Source organism: Theropithecus gelada, chromosome 16 (assembly GCF_003255815.1).
Source record: "Theropithecus gelada isolate Dixy chromosome 16, Tgel_1.0, whole genome shotgun sequence".
NCBI classification, from domain to species: domain Eukaryota; kingdom Metazoa; phylum Chordata; class Mammalia; order Primates; family Cercopithecidae; genus Theropithecus; species Theropithecus gelada.
In genome coordinates, this window is record NC_037684.1 from 41540426 (window position 1) to 41546969 (window position 6544).

A 6544-nucleotide genomic window follows, 5' to 3' on the forward strand; every position below is an offset into this window, starting at 1 on the left:
AAAAAAAAAAAAAAAAAAAAAAAAAAAAAAAAAAAAAAAAAAAAATCAATCAATTAATTGGTGACCCTAGTGAACACCTGATACTTTATCTGGCTCAATTAAAATAAAAAAGAGGGCCGGGCGCGGTGGCTCAAGCCTGTGGTCCCAGCACTTTGGGAGGCCGAGACGGGCGGATCACGAGGTCAGGAGATCGAGACCATCCTGGCGAACATGGTGAAACCCTGTCTCTACTAAAAAATACAAAAAACTAGCCGGGCGAGTGGCGGGCGCCTGTAGTCCCAGCTACTCGGGAGGCTGAGGCAGGAGAATGGCGTAAACCCGGGAGGCGGAGCTTGCAGTGAGCTGAGATCCGGCCACTGCACTCCAGCCTGGGTGACAGAGCGAGACTCCGTCTCAAATAAAAAAAAAATAAAAAATAAAAAATAAAATAAAATAAAATAAAATAAAAAAGAGAATTTTATTCAAAAATTTCAGACCACTGAATTTTGCCAAATGATTCCATTTACTAAGGATTCCATCTTTGGTTCTAATGTAATGTATATTCCCTGTGGAGAAAATGGATTTCTCCAAATAACTGGATCCACAGTCATGTAATGCTAGTGGGGACAATCACCCCAGCTTAGATACTATCAAATGAGTTCCAGCATATGTGGGCTCTCCCATTAGTTGTCTCCTCACCTGCCAGCCTGCCTCTCTTGGCAATGCTAGGGTTCCAGAATCAGGCCCTAAACTCAGCAAGGGCCTCCATGAGGGCCATATTACACCTTAAGCTTCCCAGATGTCTATTTGGAACCACCTTTGACTTACGCCCTTACTTTGCCCCTGAAACTGCATGGGAACAAAGAAGAAATCATAAAAACAGGGACAATTGATGTGGCTCTAAATATTTTAATGTGGCTTATCAATAATGTTATCATACCATCCCTGTTTGCTAAGCCTTTATGGCAGTTTCTCCACCTTGATACTGTTGACATTTTGGGCTGGATCATCCTTTTTTTTTTTTTTTTTTTTTTTTTTTGAGACATTGTCTCGCTCTGTCGCCTAGTCTGGAGTACAATGACATGATCTCGGCTCACTGCAACTTCTGCCTCCCAGGTTCAAGCGATCCTCCTGCCTCAGCCTCCCGAGTAGCTGGGATTACAGGCACCCACCACCACACCCGGCTACTTTTTGTATTTTTAGTAGAGATGGGATTTCATCATGTTGATCAGGCTGGTCTTGAACTCCTGATCTCAGGTGATCCACTCGCTTTGGCCTCCCAGAGTGCTGGGATTACAGGTATGAGCCACCATGCTCCGCCGGGATCATCATTTTTTTGTGGGGGACTGTCCTGTGTGTTTTAAGATGTTAAGCAGCATCCCGACCTCTGCCCTCTAGATGTTAATAGCAACCCCCTCCACTTCCATTGTGACAATTGCAAGTCTCCAGATATTGCCAAATGTCACTTGGGGAGAAAAATTGGCCCAGTTGAGAACCACGGGACTAAAGTAAGCAGAATTATCAGTATAAAACAGAAAATTGACCTCTACCATAGCAGAGTTTTTTGTTTGTTTGCTTTTAGAGACAGGGTCTTGCTCTGTCACCCAGACAGGAGTGTGGTGGTGTGATAATAGCTTACTGCAGCCTCAAACGCCTGGGCTCTCAGGAGATTGAGAAGCAGTGAGTCACAATTGTGCCACTATATTCCAGCCTTGGCAACAGATGGAGAACCTGTCTCAGAAAATAAGAAGAAGCGGAAGAGGAAGAAGAGAAAGAGGAAGAAGAGGAAGGGGAGAGGGAGGGGGAGGGGAGGGAGAGGGCAAGGGAGAAGGGGACGGAGACTCTGGGGCTCAAGCCATTCTCCTGCCTGAGCCTCCCAAAGTACTGGGATTACAGGTGTGAGTCACTGAGTGAATTAGGGTTCTCTAGAGGGACAGAACCAATGGAAATATATATATATATATAAAATAATATAATAAACTCATATATATGAGTTTATACACGTTATAATATAATAAACTCATATATATGAGTTTATATACGTTATAATAAACTCATATCTATGAGTTTATATACATTATAATAAACTCATATCTACGAGTTTATATATGTTATAATAAACTCATATATATGAGTTTATATATATTTGAGTTTATTAAGTACTAGCTCACACGATCACAAGCTCCCACAAGAGGCCGTCTGCAGCCTGAGGAGCAAGGAGAGCCAGTCCAAGTTCCAAAACTGCAGAACTTGGAGTCTGATGTTCAAGGGCAGGAAGGATCCAGCATGGGAGAAAGCTGTAGGCTGGGAGGCTAGGCCAGTCTCTCTTCTCACATTTTTCTGCCTGCTTATATTCTAGCTGTGCTGGCAGCTGATTAGCTTGCGCCCCCCCGAGGTTAAGGGTGGCTCTGCCTTTCCCGGCCCACTGACTCAAGTGTTGATCTCCTTTGGCAACACCCTTACAGACACACCCAGGATCAACACTTTGTATCCTTCAATCCAATCAAGTTGACACTCAGTATTAACCGTCACACTGAGCCCGGCCAAAGCTGAACTACTCGTTAAGCTTTTGTCTGGAACCTTGATTCAGGAGCAAGTGGCCCGAGGACAATGAAAACCATCAGACATGGCCAGGCATGGTGGCTTATGCCTGTAATCCCAGCACTTTGGGAGGCCGAGAAGGACAGATCACTTGAGGTTAGGAATTTGAGACCAGCCTGGCCAACATGGCAAAACCCCATCTCTGCTAAAAATATAAAAATTGGCCGGGCATGGTGGCTCACACCTGTAATCCCAGCACTTTGGGAGGCCAAGGCAAGTGGATCAACTGAAGTCAGGAGTTCGAGACCAGCCTGACCAACATGGTAAAATCCCATCTCTACTAAAAATATAAAAAATTAGTTGGGGATGGTGGTGGGAGCCTGTAGTCTCAGTTACTTGGGAGGCTGAGGCAGGAGAATTGCTTGAACCCAGGAGGTGAAGGTTGCGGTGAGCCAAGATCGTGCCACTGCATTCCAGCCTGGGCAACAGAGCAAGAGTCCATCCCAAACAAACAAACAATCAGAGGCGCTGGCTACAGTGACGGCCATCTGGCTCTGACATTTGCTGTGCTTCCAGCTTCTTGCTTTTCAGGGGCTCTGGTCTTTATTCTTGCAGGTTCCCAAACCTGGTCCTACAGCTCCCCACCTCCTGTCTCTTTAGTGGTTTAGTGAGCGCTCTCTCCCCTCTAGCTTTCCAGTGAGTTATAACATGCTTTGCTTAGGTAGGGCTGGTTTGTTTCCATTATTGGCAACAAGAGGGAATTGGTCGGCCGGGCGCGGTGGCTCAAGCCTGTAATCCTAGCACTTTGGGAGGCCGAGACGGGCGGATCACGAGGTCAGGAGATCGAGACCATCCTGGCTAACACGGTGAAACCCCGTCTCTACTAAAAAGTACAAAAAACTAGCCGGGCGAGGTGGCGAGCGCCTGTAGTCCCAGCTACTTGGGAGGCTGAGCCAGGAGAATGGCGTAAACCCGGGAGGCGGAGCTTGCAGTGAGCAGAGATCCGGCCACTGCACTCCAGCCTGGGTGACAGAGCGAGACTCCGTCTCAAAAAAAAAAAAAAAAAAAAAAAAAAAAAGAGGGAATTGGTCAAGGAGTCTAAGGAGTTGTCTGGAGAACCAAGAAAAAGATTTCCTGGAAGCCCAGAAAAAGTGTGTTTCCAGAAGAAAGATTCAACAGGAATTTCTAATGTCAGGGCCAACTTAAGCAAGACAGGGACTGAAAGGTGTTCCTTAAATTTGTCTATGAAGAGGTCACTGCTGGGGAGGAGTGTGTCAGGTGGCAGCAGAGGGAGGACAGCAAGTGGAGACTCTGGACACGTAGACACCACTCATGATGCAGCCTGGCTGCTCGGAGAGAGGGCAAACAGGACTTGTGAGAAGCACCATAGGCCCGGGGCTGAGCTTGAAGGGGTGGAGAACCTGCAACCTGCAGAATGTTTTTTTTGTTGTTTTTGTGTGTGTGTTTTGAGCTGGAGTCTTGCTCTGTCGCCCAGGTTGGAGGGCAATGGTGCGATCTCAGCTCACTGAACCTCCACCTCCTGGGTTCAAGCGATTCTCCTGCCTCAGCCTCTTGAGTAGCTGGGATTACAGGCACGTGCCACCACACCCGGCTACTTTTTGTATTTTTGGTAGAGACGGGTTTCACCATGTTGGCCAGGCTGGTCTTGAACTCCTGACCTCAGGTGATCTGCCCACCTCGGCCTCACAAAACGCTGGGATTACAGGCTTAAGCCACTGCGCCCAGTCTTGCAGAATGCTTCTGGACTCAGAGGCAAGAGCCAGCAGAGGGACAAGCTAAAGGCACTCAATCACTATTTGCTGACTCCAGCTCAATGGACTATGGTGAGTGAGGCTAGAAACATCTCCCAGAGAGAAGGAGCTGGGCGCAGAAGGAGGCTGAAGGAGGGGAAGAAGGTGGGAGAGGCAGATGAGCACCGTAGAGGACTGAGCAGCTGTCAGAAGCTCAAAGGGCAGAGAATCCAGGATGAGTTTGTGGTGCCCAGACTTGGGGGCTGCACATTCCAATATCTGTGCATTTGGGGGATCAAGGACACATTGTCACTGTCTGTAATTTCCAGATGCTGGCTGCAGGTGGGGGACAGGAGACCATGCAGTTTAGTTTATTTATTTATTTATTTATTTTTGAGATGGAGTCTCCCTCTGTCGCCCAGGCTGGAGTGCAGTGGTGCAATCTCGGCTTACTGCAACCTCCGCCTCCTGGGTGATTCTTTTTGCCTCAGTCTCCCAAGTAGCTGGAACTACAGGACCATGCCACAATACCCGGCTAATTTTTGTATTATTAGTAGACACGGGGTTTCACCATATTGACCAGGCTGGTCTCGAACTCCTGACCTTGTGATCTGCCCACCTCGGCCTCCCAAAGTGCTGGGATTACAGGCGTGAGTTGAGTTACTGCATCTGGCCCTTTTGTTTGTTTTGAGATAGGGTTTCGGTCAGGCTGGAGTGCAGTGGCATGAACACAGCTCACTGCAGTCTCAATCTCCTAGGTTAAAGGATCCTCTGACCTCAGCATCCTGAGTAGCTGGGACCACAGGTGTGTGCTACTGCATGCGAGGCTGATTTTTTTTTTTTTAATTGTTTCGTAGAGATGGGGGCGGTTTCACCATGTTTCCCAGGCTGGTCTTGAACTCCTGGTCTCAAGTGATCCTCTCCCCTCAGCTTCCCCAAGTGTTGGAATTACAGGCATGAGACACTTCACCTGGCCGCAGTTCAGATTTTTTGAATACCTACTGCATCCAAGGACCTAATGTGGCCACCAATATTCAACTCTGAGATACCTACCAGGAATTGAACTGGAAATTATTCTTGGTCTTCTGTATTTATTAATGCTTTCTGGTTTAAAAATTCAGCACTAAGTGCTCGCTTCGGCAGCACATATACTAAAATTGGAACAATACAGACTAGATTAGCATGGCCCCTGTGCAAGGATGACATGCAAATTCGTGAAGCGTTCTATGTTAAAAAAAAAAAAAAAAAATTCAACACTAATTTCTAATCTTAAGGGACAAGGGTATCCGTTAAAATTCTCCACTGGTTATTAGTAGTTGGATTTTCTTTTAATACACTTTTTATTTTGGAGTAAATTCAGATTTACAGAAAAGCTGCAAATGTAGGGCAGAGTTCTGTCATATCCCTTAACCCTAATGTTAACATCTTATGTCACTATGTGTATTTGTCAAAACTAAGAAATCAACACTGGTTCATTACTAGTAATGAAATTCTGGTCGGGCGCGGTGGCTCAAGCCTGTAATCCCAGCACTTTGGGAGGCCGAGACGGGCGGGATCACAAGGTCAGCAGATCAAGACCTTCCTGGCTAACACGGTGAAACCCCGTCTCTACTTAAAAAAAAAAAAACCAAAAAACTAGCCGGGCGAGGTGGCGGGCGCCTGTAGTTCCAGCTACTCGGGAGGCTGAGGCAGGAGAATGGCGTAAACCCGGGAGGCGGAGCTTGCAGTGAGCTGAGATCCGGCCACTGCACTCCAGCCTGGGCGACAGAGCGAGACTCCGTCTCAAAAAAAAAAAAAAAAAAAAAAAAAGATATTCCACGCTGTACAGTATTTAAGTCTACTGATTTTTTTCCACTAATATCCTTTTCTGTTTCAGACTTCAACCCAGGACACAACATTGCATTTAGTGTTTAGTTGTTTTTAAAGAGTAGGGATGAACTCAGTGGATGTTCCTTTTGTACAAGTGTGCAAGAAGAGTTTAAAGGCCGGGCGCGGTGGCTCAAGCCTGTAATCCCAGCACTTTGGGAGGCCGAGACGGGCGGATCACAAGGTCAGGAGATCGAGACCATCCTGGCTAACACGGCGAAACCCCGTCTCTACTAAAAACACAAAAAATTAGCCGGGCGAGGTGGCGGCGCCTGTGGTCCCAGCTACTCGGGAGGCTGAGGCAGGAGAATGGCGGGAACCCGGGAGGCGGAGCTTGCAGTGAGCTGAGATCTGGTCACTGCACTCCAGCCTGGGCGACAGAGCGAGACTCCGTCTCAAAAAAAAAA

General features: G+C 47.2%; 1 non-coding gene across 1 annotated transcript; it reads left to right on the top strand.

Annotated features, from left to right (window-relative positions):
* Positions 1–5398: 5398 nt before the first annotated feature.
* Positions 5399–5505, top strand: LOC112610542. The gene has a single exon (XR_003116420.1). It is a non-coding gene; the product is annotated as a U6 spliceosomal RNA (small nuclear RNA).
* The last annotated feature ends 1039 nt before the right edge of the window (positions 5506–6544 follow it).